The 17386-nt window shown below is 35.2% G+C and overlaps 1 protein-coding gene across 2 annotated transcripts in view; it reads left to right on the top strand.

Annotated features, from left to right (window-relative positions):
* Positions 1-8720: 8720 nt before the first annotated feature.
* The window catches only part of LOC136038093 (RNA-binding protein 1-like), a 29899-nt gene continuing 21233 nt past the window's right edge, over positions 8721-17386 (top strand). For both annotated transcript variants that reach the window (XR_010620128.1, XM_065721109.1), the window contains exon 1: positions 8721-8818. The gene's annotated coding sequence lies outside the window, so the exon portion shown is untranslated. The remainder of the gene's footprint in view (positions 8819-17386) is intronic.

A 17386-nucleotide genomic window follows, 5' to 3' on the forward strand; every position in this document is an offset into this window, starting at 1 on the left:
CTCTCCTCTCTCTCTCTCTCTCTCTCTCTCTCCCTCTCTCTCTCCCTCTTTCTCTCTCTCTCTCACTCTCCTCTCTCTCTCTCTCTCTCTCTCTCTCTCTCTCTCTCTCTCTCTCTCTCTCTCTCTCTCTCTCTCTCTCTCTCTCTCTCTCTCTCTCTTTATGATGCTTTTGTATCAGTAATTTTCTGCACGAGGAAGCTTGGCATGGATTTTGGGTGCACGCACTACTTATAATGACAGTCCTTATTTTGATACCTCTTAAACACCTTTGAAACTGATAAAGTAACTGATGTATAAGACCAACCTGGTTGCTCAACATAATAAAAAAGTATATCTTAGCTATGAAAATGTGTTTTGTTTTTTTTTTTTTTTTTTTTTTTTTTTTTTTTTTTTTTTTTTTTTTTTTTTTTTTTTTTGCTCATATTAGCCATGGAAATTCAGTTCTAAGTAAAAATTAGTATGTATATATAATTTATTTATTTTTTCCAGTTCCTTTATTAATAACTTATGTACAACCCCAAAAAAGCGAAAGTAGAAACTCCCCCTGTGAACTTCATGACCTGAAAACAGGTATAGTTTCACTCAGTGAAAACAGGCAAAGAAAAGGTAATAAAAAATAATAAAACATTTTAAAAAAAGAGAGCAACCAGATGCCATTTATCAAAGTTAATTAATTCAAATCAAGCAGTTTGGAACTCCATTTACTTGGCAAAAAAAAAAGGAAAGAAAGGTGACATAAGGCCCTTACAATCTACTCGGAAATAAAGTATATAACACCAACCGTTTATAATCAATTCAAAAATACAAATGGAACTAATGTCAAAAATTAAATCTTTCCATATATGAAAAATAAAGAATCATAATAAAATACATAACCAAGCTAGATTAAAGAATAAACCAGTAATAAATAAAATTATCAATTTACAAATATAGATTTGACTTATACCCTAAAATGTCAACCACCAGACGTTTGAAAGTGCCGAAAGGATGGCAGCACCAGTGCCACTGCTGGAAGTTTATTCCCTACTCTTGATGTTGCTACCCCACCAGAGAGTTAAATCGACACCAAGCGCCAGATGTGGTAGGGACCCTTATACTGTCAGAACAACATAGATAGTGTGACGAGGAGTCAGATACAAAAATAGGAAACTGGATGAATATGAGAAGTTCCTCATCTGTCCATGCAAAAGTAAAAGAAGCACATACAAGAATCTAAACTGATCTGAAATTGAAGACGGGATTAATATTGATGAATTTGCTTCACTACTAGTCTGACCTTCTCTTGAAGAACCTTATTCATTGTGTTGCGAGAGCAACACTTTGGTTTTGTCGTGGTTTTTTTTTTTTTGTTCCTAGCACCCCGATTTCAGCTTATTCCTAGAAAGTGATAAGGGTCTAACCTCTGCGGTTTTTACGGAAAGTGTGGACCTTAGGCCGGATTGATGAATATGACTTTACATTTTGGAAAGCTTCGTAGAACTCTTGCCTGGGGCCAAAAAGGATGGTTTTTGCTTGTCCTTGAGCCAGAGCCTATAGTGTGTGAAGTGAAGAGTTGTATAGCCTATGTCAGAGAGGACTATCTGAAGTTATGCAGCCAAGCTTTCGTTTCATCAAACCATGTTTCTGCTTTCGAGTGGAAAGCTCCGTTCTAGCAGGCAAGCAGGCAGGCACCAGTTTCAAATTGAAGATGGACTAAAATCTATAAGTGTTAAATATATGCGACAGTTACCCTGCCCCACAGCCAATATATCTTCTTTGAGTGATAAATAGAAAAATTTAGAGAAGCAAAAAAGCGGCATTTTCCCACGGGTCCGAAAGTGCTGCCATCTATTGTTTCTACCCATTTCTGTTCGTGATTTCAGCTGAGTTTATCATTCGGTTTTTCGCACTTGGGATTGCGGTAGAGAAATGGTATCAGATGTGCCTCTTAAACTTTAAAAGCTCTCTCATTGCTAAAGAAATGAGAGTTTATCCTTTGCTCCTTTCTAAGTGATGACGTTAGAAAGTTGGCCTACGGCAAAAAAGTCAACTTTTGAACCAAGACAGATAGATTTTTTTTTCGACGGCAGTCGATAGCTTTTGATGAGCTGATCAAAGTATATGTCATCCATTTTTTTGTACAAAAATTCCTTCATGAGATATACCAGTTTGAAAGTTTAAAGGGGTTGACAACTTCAGTAGTAAGGTATACACTGAAACCAAAAATAGGCCGATACCAATTGTGAGACATATAGGGGAGTTGTAAGCAACAGTCGGCTGTTAGCTCATAATCATCCTCAGCAATGAGGGGTTCGCAACTCTTACTAGTTGGTGTACCTATTTTTTGTTTCCGTTGTATTTGATGGTAAGACCAATTTGGTTCCAGTGGTAAGACATGTAGGGGACTTGTAAGTAATAATCGGCTGTAAGGCTACAATCATCTTTAGCAATGAGGAGTCAACTCGCAACTTTTGCGAGTTGGTGTACCTAGTATGTATTTTAGCATCCTTACAGATTAACAACTTCAGCGTTTAGTCGCAGCGCGGAAACAAAACCAAAGTGTTGCTCTCGCAACACTTTACTCGGCGAAGCCGAGCAAAGGTTGCCGCAACACCTCACGTTGCCTATGCAACGTAGATCTAGTTAAGTTTTGACACTCTATTCCGTGAAAAGGAAATATTTGTTAAAATTGGTTTTTATCAACCTTTAATCAAAGTACTCTGGCCAACCACCTGTTTCACCTAAAGTATACGCGACTCTAATCAAAATTGAATTCATCAGACCGATTTGAACAGAGTCCATCTAAATCGAGATTTGCTTCAGCTCTTATTTGGAAGCTGTACTTTAGCTGCTATGGACTGATGTAGAATATGATGTAGTTGTACTTGTACACAGAAGATAGGTATAAAGAGCAGCCCTCACCAAACAAAAGAAACTGTCAAATTGAATTTTACCTAGTAATCAGTGGAGAAATATAAGCTATTCAAAAAAAAATATAGGGGGAAGAGGGTATAATCTACTTTTCAAAATATACGGGGAGGGTAATTTTGCTGTATTCTTTTTGATGCCTTCAATGAAAATTCCGAAAAACTTTTTTTTTTTTTTTTTTTTTTTTTTGGAAATACCAGAACAGGTATTTTTCAAACTCGTGGGAGAGGAGTGGAGGTAAATGCCCTCTCCAAATAAACTCCCCTATCAGTAATAGCTTGACTGTTACAAAAACAGGTTAATGCTTATATCAGGGGTTCGTTGCTTTCTTGCATAGCGGCATGCCATAGGTTAATAATATCCTAGAGGGAATTGCAGGCATCTAGTTCTTGAAACTTCAAACCTCTTCCGATTAAGAAATATTTTCCACCAAGTGCCATATTATTGAAAATAGCCAGCCCTAGCCAAGAAGCTTTGATTACTGGAACGAAATATCGTAAAATACTCGGAAAAGTTACACTTTGAGTTGAGTAGTTCTTCATTCAGTAGTCCAGCGCTAAACCATAGAAGATTCCTAAAATAATGCAAGATATTCAATTCACTTATAGGGTTAAAAATAATAAAAACGGCAAGTCAGCTGACACGCATTATTCCCAAGGCCGTTTAAAAATTTACTTGCTGGTATTATCTGGCGATAACTTGATTGTATCAGGAAGAAAGTTTACGGTTTGTAGTACTTAGTGCATACTTAGTACATTCAATTTTAGTATTCTTGATAGAGGAGCCAATTGGGGGGAGGGGGACGCAATTGTCTGTCCTGGTATGTTTTTAAATATTTTTGTACCTTTATTAAAGAACAGAAACAAAATCCTTGCCCCCTCCACCTTACATTTTTATGAACTCGCACGAATGATCCCTAACGAAACTTCTTTATATAATATTCTTCGTGATTTTTCATTCCAAGTTGCTTATTTCAACTATCGGACACGGTATAAAAAGATAGGAAACAAATAGTAATAATAAAACGTAATCAAAACACAAAGTTTAAAGAGGCTGCTTTTAAGATATTTTCACTTGTACGTTGTAATATATGGTATTTACTTAGCTGCAACAGGAAGACAATTTTTCCCCTTTGTTTCTTAGTATTTAATGCATTGCTTTGTCATCCCTGGTCGATGCTTCATTGAATAAAAATGCAATTTCTGATCCCTAGTTACTCGTCACAGTTGTTTCTCGTCGTTTAAAATGTTTGCTTTTCTGGAAGAAAAATTTCTAATGCACGTTAGAAAATAAATGCACCTTTTCTTATAGATTTTAGTAAGTGTGAATGTTATGCTTAGGCAAATTATTCACGCACAGCCAGGCACTGCTGTGTATCAGATTTGTTGTGCAAAAAGAGTATTTCCACGTGTCTCTTCAGTCACTAGAAAATTAGCCCCTATTTACTTATGAATTGTACTTGGGGGTAGTTTAAATTCAAAAGGCAATATTTTTATGTAGGTGCAAATTTTCAAAATTGCTCTCGCGTCCGCTCTGCAATAAGTCAAAGTGTCTTTATTGAAAGTCAATTTTTATGATTAGTAATAAGAAACTAATTCGATTATTTATATTAACTTATTAATGGTCCAAACCTAGGTACTGCTATATATGAGATTAGATTCTTTGCTTAGAATAATCACAACGTATCTCAAGAGCAAATATACAGAATATTCGCCCCCATATACCCTGGCTATTATAAAATGTCGAGAATACCAGAAATGAATATTTTTATTCGGTCTCAAAAGCTGCACATTAAGGACAGTGTGGCCACCACTTCAGAAGTAATGTGAACATCTAAAATATCAACTATATAAGCAGCTTTTGTCAGTTGCCTGAACGTCTTGATTTCTATAGACAGCAGGCAAGAAGATTTGAAAAAAAAAATTGGAGCAATCGGAAACATGCAGTACACACCTTAAATATTATATACAAAATAGCAAAAAAGGATTTTGAAAAATTCTAAGGCAAAAATCTTGTCCGTTAGTGCCAAAATTTTTCGTTTGACACTGAACACAGTCGCTTGTTTAGGTGGTCAGGTACTCTTAGACATAACATAAGTAACATGATTATCCGAGATACTCAACTTGAAGAGAGAAACTCAATTTGAATCATTCGAATCATTATTTTCATAAACCATTTTAAGCGGTTTTAATCATTCAAACTTGTCTCCCATAGTGTTTAATATTTGAAAACGTTCAGTGACAAGTAATATCCTAGCATTGAACTAATTTTTATTCTTTAGTAATTAGTAAAAAGAAAGTATTTGAATTTGAAATATAAAAAGATTACTGGTTCACATTCAAACACCGTTCTGCATTAGATTTGTTTTGCTGAAAGAATATTACCGCATGTCTCATAAGTGATTATAAAGAGAATAAGCTTCCATGTACCGTGGCTCTTGGCAAATGTTGATAGTTGAGAAATGTTGAGAATTCTATGAGACGAAAGGGGGGATTCGGTTTCAAAAGCTGCAGTTCAAGTACAAGTGGCCACCACCTTAGAGGTGAAGCACATAAACAGGATATAAATTGTAAAAGCCGCTTATAACCTTAAAAGTAGCTTATACATGTGATTTAGTAGCATGAAAAAATAAAATATTTGGAAGTTTTTAATCACTATTCTTGTCCTTTGAGAGTCAAAATCTTTCCTGTGACACTGAAAACAGGCACTTTAATATGGCGGTGAGGTATTTTGTGCTATCACAAGAAGTAACAAGATTTTCAAAGATATAAGAGATTCAAACTTGTCTACTATAGTCTTTAGTATCGCAAAATTTTCAGTGAACCTATTACTAAACTAATTTTGAACGGCCATCCTCGCAGGGTCAGAATTTCGCAAGCAAATTTTTTGATGAGTCGATCAGAAATTTCACACTACTTCCAGTCGAATTTGCACGTGGAAACTCTAAAACTACAAATTTTGCATTAGGGATGCCTGGTTATAATTTTATGTTGACTATGTGAGAATGGATTAAGGCACAAGTTGACGCAAAGAATCAACAATACTAGAGATAAATTTAGTGAACATCAGCTTCTTTGAAATTTTACTATGAATTATAAAGATAACAAGAATTTTTTTTACCGGTTATGTAAAATATAAGATACGTAATATAAACCTGCAAGGAGACATCCGAATATCATTTGTACATGCAAAGCTGTTGTCAAAAGGAATACTCTTGAGCAAGCTTGGGTGTTGACGCTACTTCTCAAACTTTTATGTCGTATCAAGTAAGGTGGCAATGTAAAGTTGTTCCGATCAAGTAAAGTGGCACATCTTAGTAACGTTCTGCTGTAACACCGGTAATAAAAATATTAAACTACGTTTTATTTTACCTTTGATAGTTATCTTACTGCTTCTTGACTACTATTGGAGACAGGTAAAAAAAAAAACAGAAGTTCCTGAGTGGACCATGGTCATGTTACCGGTGAAATTTTTATTCTTGGGGAGTTTGCAAGTCTTTTTTTTTCAAATAATACTGCATATGTTAAAGGGGGGTGAACTGGGGTTAATCGTCCCATATAAAATATTGGCACTGTATCAGGGCCAGATCTAGGGGGCTGGGGAGGGGAAAAGGAGTGAGCTCCCCGGGGGAGGCAAAACAAGCTAAACCGGTAATATTTATGGGCAAAATATTAATATTTACAGTATTAATGGTTCACTAGGGGTGGCAAAGTTTACGTTTGCCCCCCTCACCCTCGAGAAAAGACCTAACTCCGACTGTACTATTTTAGATATTTCATAGTCGTTTTTTTGTTGCAGGCTGCTTAGACAACATATGTATTTCTCGTTAAATAATAGTAAAAGTGTAGGGATGGTATTGCCTAGGATTCGTACTCCTCTTATAAAATATTGAGGTTAAATTCAGTGTTTTAAAGTTATATATATTTTTCCTCACGTAATTGTGTATATTTACGCGCATACTGAGTATTATATGTACTACACGTACTGCTTATTATACGTACTACTTGTTGTTGTTAGTCGCCAATTTTCCTATGGTCCTCCTTTAAATGCTGCTAGGGTAAACAAATAAAACCTATCTACTTCAATCCCTTAGATATTTTAGGCAGCTTTGTGAAAGGATGAACTAAAATACATTTCAAATTCACTATCTTCGTCCATCAAGTAATATGATAAATGCAACAGGGAAGATTCTGGGGGTGATAACCCTCATAAAGAATATTGTATTTTACCCTGTAGTTTATTCTTGTATCTTGTCTCTATTAAACTATTTGACTTAAGCTTTAGTTGTACTCTGTTCTGTAATGTAAACAATCGATTTTATTAACAAGCTGTAAATTTTCAATAAGAATACAAATCTTGCACTACATTGATCTGATCCTTTCCCCTAACGTAAAAAAAGTAAGATGAGAAAAATAACTTTAGAATTTTGTGTTTCTGTATTTATAGTGACCATGTTGCTTTTGCATCCTTCTGCTAAAATGGCTAGATTGAGAAGTGTTTTCTTCTAGAATTTTAGATCATATACATAGGAACAATAAGGTCACTCGCTATAGAATAAGAAGCATTTCGTTGACAAATAATCTAAATTTGTAAACATGGAATCTTAAAGGAAAAAATTGCTTAGGCCAAGCTATTAAACGACATATTACGTGAGACTGGATGAGTTGAAACGTTTATAGTAAGTTTGTATCACAAATCTGGTATTGGAAATTCTCATTTCTATTGAATCATGCTCGCAAACTTAAATTGTCAGCTTAAAAACCTCTAAGAATGAGCAATAATCTAGAAGGAACTTTTAATTCGAAAGTAAACGCAAAAACAACGCACACAAGGAATATGGACAGTCTTTTTAATTTTTAAAATTAAATAAAAAATAAGTTTTTTTATCCACAAGTAAGGAGCGACAATAAAACTTAAAACAAATAGAAATCGTTTCGTATATGAAAGGGGTTGCCCCCTCCTCAATGCCTCGCTCTTTACGCTAAAGTTTGACTCTTTCTCACAACTCTACTTTTTAAAACAATAAAAAACTTTGGATGCCGGATGGATGGATGCCGGGATATATCTATGATCGAATCAATAATGTGATTTCTGAGGAAATTAACATATTTTGGTAGCAAAAGCTGATGATCAGTTGACTGATTGGGATACCGAGCACAGCAAAGTGACGTTCATTGATTCTGATGACTTTTTACTTTCGACAGTGATGGCATCGGGACAAGCATATATTCCTCATTTGGCTTTTAAAACGAAGGTTCAGGTGTTGAGGTTCATGGATAATAAAATCTGTTCGATTGAGTCCTTGAAAAAATTTACAGGCGTTGCAAGGGTTTTTCAAGGGTTCAATACTGCCACGCCCTTGTCTACTCCAGGAGAACTTTTTTTCTATTTGGGGTTGGATTTTCACCACAAAGCAGAGTCAGAATGGAGATAAAAAGTTTGAGAAACTTTTGTTGTTAAAGGCAAGCTTCAAACTATGATAATGAGTTTTGTAAGAATTTTCATTATGAACGGTACGCTTTGAGAAAAGGCATTTTGTAGCTAGAGTAATTTGTATCTTCAATACGTATTTTGTAATGAAATACAAATTACATCCCTGGCAATGTATTTTCAATTACTAATTAATTATTTTATGGTACGAGAAATTTGTATTTGTAATTAACTACATTTTAAAAGTATTTGCCAGAACACTGCTTGTAATAAAAAAAATATGATAGTATTTCTTCTTACATTGCATAGAAGGAAGTATTACATATTTCTTGTCTTTGAACTTGACTATGGTTCTAATAAAGTTCAAGGTCTGAACGCAACTTCAAAGTTTCAGAAAGGTAAAATGCCGAAAGCTCAAGATAGAAGAAGAAAAATCGATTGATTGTTTAGTCCTCGTCGGTGTTCTGTAGAAATAATTAAGGTAAAGTAGTCTAATTCGTAACTCTTTTTAGTGGTAATTGGTACAAGTTTAAGATGCTTAATTGCTAAAAATCACTGCGAGACTATGTTTGATAAATCTTGGGTTGTTTGTCTTGATCACACTAAAAAAATAGCTTGAACCTGTCAGCCATGCAAACGGTTTCTTAGTAATTTCAGGTAACTCTAGGCTACTAGTCTATAGTAAAATTTTAGTTCAGCAGCTTTTAGATATTTGGAATCATTAGATATTGGAATCACATTGGAAATGGGAAATTTCTTAATTAATTCACTAGGGAATATGTTTTTATCAGATCAAACAGGCAATTCAGAGGTCTTCTGCAATAAGCCAAAACTCTATATCTACCACATTTAGGGACGCACTTAGATGTACAAATTGCAGTTTACTTCTCTAGAGACAACTGAAACTCATTTTAAAAAGGCTAGAGAAATAACTTGGCATTTCTGAACATAAAGAGCAAAGCAGTCATTCTCTAGAGGGAAGAATGCTCATGGAACAAATACCTAAGCCCTCTCTGTTGCCAATGTACATTATACTATTCAGCATCTCCTGTTTGAATGTCCAAAGTCAACAGTAATCTCCTCCAAGCTTAAACAAATAACCAAGAAATTGAGATTCAGGAAAATATCAAGCTAAAAAGGCATTGAGTAGTAGGCTATATCCACTTTATTTGTAAGATAATAATATGACCAGCAAAATATTTTCCCCTGCCAAGTGTTTCCTTTTAATTCCCAAGAAAAGGTAGCAGTGCCCTATACTTTCCTTGTTTTCCCCCTCTGAATGAATGAATGAGTATATTTAATACCCATCAATAGAAATACAGATGGAGCAAAAAAAGAAATAAAAAAAGACACATGAGACTAATTCATCAATTAGAAACATATGCCAACTACTACTGTAAAACCTTGGCCCATGGTTGGGTCTTGACAGGCAAATTATAATGGTCAGTTTGCAACAGGATTGAATCTTCAGGGTTGGTAAAACTGTACTGGCATGTAACTATTTCTTGTCCACAGTGGTATATACAGCTTAAACTTTGCATGCTTGTAGTACAGTGAATACAATTTCAGTTTATTCTTAGCTGTAAAAATGTACCAAAATGGGCTAAGGTACAAATAGTAAGGCAGAACAAAGCATTTTATGCCCAGACCAACAGATGGCAATCAAACTTCTACTTATTTGCCACTATACAGCTATATATAAAAGATGACCACTTCTGAAAATGAGAAAGTTGTAATCACTGCATCTCTAGTATCAACCATCCAATAGGGAGGCCCAGATGTACAATATCATCCACAAGCTCAACAATAGAATCACCAAGTATGACCCTCTGACCAGCATCTGTTTCAAGTTAAAAAGCAGTGCTTCAGGCTTTTCAGCATTAAACTAAAGTCCAATATGGGCATACTGTTGTTGTAAGACAAAAATTTTCTTGTTTGAAAAAAAAAAAAAAAAACTCTTGTTTGACAAAATTATCTTCTAGCCCATGCAGAGACCAGCTCAGGCTCAGTACATCATCTGCATAACTAATAAAAGACAAATCAATACCATGCATTATATAAGTCATAAGTGACTTTGATTGTGGTCTTACTGTTATTAAATGCTATTGGTGACAAGATAGCACCTTGTCTTACCCCCTTCTTTACTGAAAGAAAAGGATTTCCATGCATAGAAACAGTAAAATTTTACAAGAGACTAGTGCACTCATTAGCTAGTAGAGGAAGCCTAAGTTTTGCTTTCATGTTTTCATACATGTCAGTCAGTGGGGCTAGGATGCTGGGTCAACACCAGCCAAATCCAAGTCAAATATAATCTCCTTGTGGAGAAGTGAATCAAATGCATGTCTTACATCATGGGCAGCTAAAGCAATACTTTCACCACATTTTTTCTACATCAACTAAAGCAGATACCAAAGCAGAAAGGGCATAACCACATCCAAGGCAAGACTGAAAACCAAACTGGTGGACCTGAACTATACATTTAGTTTGTGACTCATTAATTATCAAATTCTCAAAAAAATTTCAGAATAAAGTTGCAGTTGCTATTAGGCAAAAAGACAAACACAGAAAAGGGGGTTTATCCTTCTTTGGGATAGGAGTCAAACATCCAACTGAAAAGATAAATCCCTGGTTAAATATCATTTGGTAAAGGAGGACTAATGTTGTGCAGAAATCCTATCAAATCCTCTAGACTTAATGAAAAAGCCAAAGTAGTTCTCTCCCCCTTCCTTGGAAGAATAAAAAGCAATGCCATAGAAGAGCATCAACCAATTTCAAAGCCACAAGGACCCCAAATGATGCAAGCCCATGTGTTCTTTGTAGAAGGAGAAGAAGGAAAAAGTTTTAACATTAGGATCACCTAATTTTACCAGAATAAAATGTACCACTGGATATGATCAGCTCTTCTGAAGGAAGCATTATAAATGATAAAAGGTAAATTTGTAGTTGACAACATTGTTCTGTGGTGGTGCAGTGAGATTAACCTCACCTTAGTAATATGAGACCCAGATATCATAACTGGATATAGCAATACACTCCAGGGCCAATGCAAGGACCATAGTAGTCAAGAGGAATCATTAATATGACATGTATGGGCCTAGATTAGGGGCTATTGAGGAGAGAACATGTTAAGAAAGCAATTCTGTAATCTGCAGAGTAAATTGTAGTTAACATATTTTGACTGCAACTGGAAATTGAGAGGGCTAGTGTCCTTTTTAATAGTTTAAAGTGATTGAAGGGCAACCAGCCCCCCCCCCATTCCCATCATTTACCCAAACACAGCCAATTAAAACTTTGAAATAGCCATTTTTTCAGCATAGTGAAAGGTCTGAAAATTATGTCTTGGAGGATGGCAACCCCCCAACCCTCAGGGCAAGGGTTGCAAGTTATGCCCTAGGAGCACAAGGTTTTTATGGAAAGGGTGGTTATGTAAACTTTGGAGTGGGCTCATTTGATTGGTAATCAGAAATTACAGTGCTCTTTTTAAGAATCAAAGTGATTGGACAGCAGACCTCCCCCACGCCCATCATTTCCCCAAAAACTTGAATCCAAATTTGAGAAAACTATTTTGTTCAGCATAGTTGAAAGGTCCAGTTGTTGAGTATTTGATGATGACAACCCCCCCACAGCCCAAAGGGCAAGGGTTGTAAGTTATACTGTGGGGTAAGTAATATTTAAATGGAAAGGGTGGTGGTATGAATTTGGGATTGGGCTCATTGGATTGGAAACCAGAAATTCTAGTGCCCTTTCTAAGAATCAAAGTGATCAGAAGGCAGCTATCCCTCCATCACACTCCTCATTCCCCTAAACACATACACTAAAAATTTTGAGATAGCCATTTTGTTCAGCATAGTTGAAAGGTTGAGTTATTGATTATTTTGATGGAGGACATGTAGCCCACTCCTCCCTTACACCATACTTTTTTCCAAATCCATCCAACCAAGATTGTGAGATAGCCATTTTGTTCACGATAGTTTAAAGAGCATATGCTAATAGATTCAGCATGGACAGAATCCTCCAGAGCCCAGGGGCAAGGGTTGTAAGTTATACCCAGGGCACATAAAGTTTTTATAGAACAGATGGCCATATAAACTTCAGATTGGATGAAGTTATTTGATTGGAAGTCAGAAGATCTAGAGCCCTTTTTAATAGTCAAAAGTAAATGAAGGGCAACCAGCCACTCCCCCACAAGCCAATTGTTCCCCAAAATACGTCCAGTCAAAATTTTAAGAGAACTATTTTGTTCAGCACTATTGAAAGGTCCAGTAATTATGTCTTTGGGGATGTCAATCTCATCACAATCCTCAGTTTAAGGCTTGTAAGTTAGATATGTACAATGCTTACATATATTATATGTTATTCAGAAAGGTATGCATGTTTGAACTTTATTATTGATTTATCTGAAAACCTACCATACAAAAGCAATAAGAAAGGGCAGTAAAATAAAACGATAAACAATTAATATTGTAAAATACAAGACAAGCAAATATACGTTTATATTTATATATATTTAATTGATTAATACAGGCAGTGGTAATAAAAAAAGACTTGTAAGAAAACGAGTATAAATACAAACGTTTACTTCCTAGTGTGCCCATTATCTTACCAGTGCAAGATATGGCTCCAGTCATGACAAATTAATCATTAAAATTCACAATACTTGTTGAAATGGCAGTAAATGAATCAGTTATACTATAATGAATAAACACAAACGAGTTTTGGGTCTAAGGTGAGAGCCAAAAGAGATATGCAAAAAAATCTTCAAGACAGCAGAACATACTATATATGCTGCAGAACAATAACATTAAACAACCTTACAAGAATTGAATTATTATTATTATTTAAAATTATTGAAAAATTCGTCACAATTAAACACACATCAAGATGGAGCATAGAAAAAGAAAAACACAATACATCACTGCTTAAAAATGTGGGACCAACCATCTATTTTCCTATTATGTTTTGCTATCTGTCTGGCAATGGCAACCTCTGGGTCAGCAACCTTGAATTTCGCAATAGCAAGCTAATTTCTATACCATGGAGGCAGATGAAGCAGATAGTTGGCAAAACAAAGAACATGGATCAGATTTTACTCTTGTCTGTTTTAGTTAGGAGTTTCCAGAAGGATGCAGTGTAGAGGATATTGGGAATGGCAACAGCATTGTATACACTTGCTAGAAGAGGTTGGTTGAATTGAAGTTTACAAGATACAATGGAATTGTAAGCTGCTGAGATACTATGTCTGATTTGTTCAAGAAGAAGTTTTTGGGTGTGTCAGATAGAAGAAGTATAGGATGACCTGGATACATAAGGTGATCTGTAGGTTGAATAGAGCTAGATCCAAGCATGATGAAAGGGGCAGAGGTATCTGTTTTCCAGTTAAACAGGAGAATATTAGATTTGGAAGAGTTGAATTCAAGCCCAACTTTCTGATATTCCGTTTCAAGGATTTCAAAAGTTTTGGTGATATGTTGATGAGGTTTAGAATGTTGTCAGCATAGCACACCAAGGAAAGATTTACAGACAAAATCAGTGAAGGTGGGCACAAATATTGTGTTTCCATTACATAGTTATTAAAGAGGTCAGGAGAGGTGACAACACCTGGACGGGCCCCTTTCTTAACTGGGATCATGGGTGCCGGCAGGGGGGGGCATGCTCCCCCTTTAAATTTGGGACTATAAAGTAATTATAAGGAAACCAAAGAAGTGAGCAGAATAGGGAAAAACCTTGGAAAAAATGTCTGTTGCCCAATTGTTGGCTGCCTGGCAACAGATTTTGGCCCTTAAAAAGGGAAATGTAAATTCTAATTTGTGACTGAGTGACCCATCCTAGTTTTACACATTTTTTTCCATTTGATTTCGTTGGAGCAGAAAAAAAAAAAAAAAAAAAAAAAAAAAAAAAAAAAAAAAAAAATCAGGTTCTTCATAACAATGAATGGTAAGTAAATAACAATCCTTGCCAATAACAAAAGTATAGGAGCCTAACTAATGAAAACATTAAATCAAAGAATCACCTTTTTATGGTGATCCTAAATATGTATTTGTTTATTAGTAATTAGTGCAGTTATTAGTACACAAGAAAGTTTGTATAAAAAAAAAACAACTTAATAAGGGACAATTTCTGGAAAAATACGCCGTCAACTTTTGCTTGCATTGCAAGAGTACCCATGAGATGATATATGAAGCCACTATAATCAGTAATGTTTCCCTTGAATGGAATGCTGGAAATTTCTCTATTTTCCCCCTGAATGGATACTTTTTTGTGTTTTATTATCATTTTTTCCAGGAATGAGTGTATTTATCTTGTTGTCAGTTGGAAAAAATAGAATTTATTACAGCTGTGAAACATAAAGGTGTCAGATGTATTGGTTTTTGGTATTCAAAATTAAATTAAAATACTGAATTAAAATTTTTTATTTGGTTTTCTTAATCTTATTTTTAATGTTTTGCTTTGAACAAACTACTTTGCTAATGTGTTACTTTTTATAAACACTGAGTAGTCTAAAGGTATTAAATATTTGGGTGTTTGATAACCAAGTTCAAAACTATCGATATTGTTAAAAAATATCCGTCCAACGCTTCAGGATTGCTCGACAGAACTGAATGCTGGGGCTAGTTTTTGTAAGTAGACTCTTGTTTTGTGTATTTTTTGTAATAATTTACTTTTTACATTTTTATATACTTTTACTTAGATTGACATACTTTTCCATTTCGTTTAGAAAAATGCTTGTCTCTAAACTTCATTAAATAAAAAAAAGTTTTTTCAACTAAAAGTAAGGAGCAACATTAAAACATAAAACGAGCAGAAATAATTACGTATATTAGGGGGTTGTCCCCTCGTCAACACCTTGCTCTTCCTGCTACAGTTTTCGGCACTTTAATAAAAGTGACTTATTGTTCTAATTAGACAACCCTTGTTTTTCAGGAGTCGTTTTGAAGGGATTTGGACACAATTTAAACTTAAGCGTAAAGAGAGAGGCGTCGACAAGGGGCAACCCCCTCATATACGCAATAATTTTATATTCGTTTTAAGTTTTAATGTTGCTCCTTACTTTCAGTTGTAAACGCTTATTTTTTATGTTTAGTTTCGGATCGTTTTTTAATTAAATGCCAGGATACCTGGCTCCACTTCACAGAAAAATTCCCCGCCCCCACAGAAATATCCGCTGGACAATCCAATCCTGCCGAAAATTTGCCCCGGACAATTACCCTCAACATCTCCACGCGTAAAATCGAATCGGTAACGAGAAAGCAAGACACGTGAAGAAATTTCCTATAGTAATTCTGGCAAATCCCCACAGTTTAAAGTTTCCCCTGAAAAGTCCACCCCCTAGAAACTTCCCTCTTCATGGAAAATTTTCCCCTTGCAAAATCCTCCCAGCAGAAAATTTGACTTCTCTCCCCACCCCTAAAAATGTATGCATACTTCCCAATAACAATTACTATATGTAAACAATTGGCCAGTTCTTTTGATATGTTTATTGCTATCAAAATTCCTTATTTTAGACTATTGGTTGCTATTGAAACGGGTCGCTCCTTACTTACAGTTCGTTACCACGAACTGTTTGATTACCCATCGAAATCCAAAGAGAGATCATTGAAATATTGATACTTTTTTTGCGTTACCAAACGTATTGTATTCATAAAACTTCACAGTTTCATGAAATGTAATTAAACAAATAGAAAAGGTTTTTGAACTAAAGTTAGGAGCAAATTTAAAACTTAAAGCAAATTGGAATTACTCTGTATATAAGGGGGACTGCTCCCTTCTCAACGTCTTGCTCACTAAACATAAGTTTCAGGGCTTTGAATGGATTTTTTCAATTAAGAATTTTCTTTAGAAATCTGGACAAAATCCAAACTTCTCAGTAAAGAGTAAGGAGCCAAGGAGGAGAGAGCCCCCTTCATATAATGAGTAATTTGTTCAAATAGGTTTCAAATCTGTTCCTTGCTTTCTGTTGAAAAGCTCTTTTCTTTTATTCGATTTCTGATTGTTTTCAGAATCATACCCGGGCCTAACCAAGATATAATTTGAGGTACCGGCCCGTTAAATCCCTGGTTAATTGCTTTTGAAATGTATAAATCAATAATTGTATGTTGATTAGTACCGTCCTACGTTTAAATTTGCAATATCAATTTTGGATAAAATTTAAATATGCTTAAAAAATTGGCGAAGAATAGTAATCTTGGTAAAAAGTCTTGTTACTATTCCTACTAAAGAATTTTGGTTGGATGAAAAGGAGTATTAATGTTATTATGGATGGAAATTCTGTGAGACTTTTGATCTTCTGCATAACTGAAGCCATCACAGTCTCTACAATTGGATTTTCTTATTGATAAATACATTGCATAAATTTGTTTAAATACATTGAAGTACTTCAAATAAATAGAAAGAGAAAAATATTACCATTTAAAATTGCCGAAAACGAAGTTCCTAGCAGTATTTGCCACCCCAAAGAAATTTCCTGGTGAAGCTGATGATGGCCTGCCTTGCCTTATCCACCTATGTGCTGGTGGACATGGGAATGTAATATTTTCGCTGTGTAGTTTCTACTCCCCCCTACCTCTTTCAACATTTATCTGAAGCCTCATGAAGAGTAAGCAGTTTGTCCATTAATCTACCCTATCCCCAACTGAACAGTGACCCCCCCTTATTATAGCTGATACGCAATTACTGATCACCAAACGTAGCCTAATTTCATTACATTTGGCTACTTCTTTTACATTAGGCTTATCAGTTTGCATTACTTCTTTTGCAACTGTGAACTCTAAAATATCGTTATAGATACTTTATATCAATTAGTTTCTCAGAATTTTAAATTGATCGCAAATTCGTATTTTTGGGGGTAAAGTTGTAGTTTGGTTCCCTAAAATGGCAGAAACCAAAACCTTTCCCAACCTGTCTGGTCACTTAAAAAGAGCTTTAAATTTACGTTTGAATGAGCTCTCTCCCAGTTATCTTGGACCTTCGAATTTGATACAATCATCCCTGAGGAAAAGCGAAACAACTAAACATGCATCGACGATGTTTCTTCTTAAAAATAATACGAAGC

This window comes from Artemia franciscana, chromosome 2 (assembly GCF_032884065.1).
Source record: "Artemia franciscana chromosome 2, ASM3288406v1, whole genome shotgun sequence".
NCBI classification, from domain to species: domain Eukaryota; kingdom Metazoa; phylum Arthropoda; class Branchiopoda; order Anostraca; family Artemiidae; genus Artemia; species Artemia franciscana.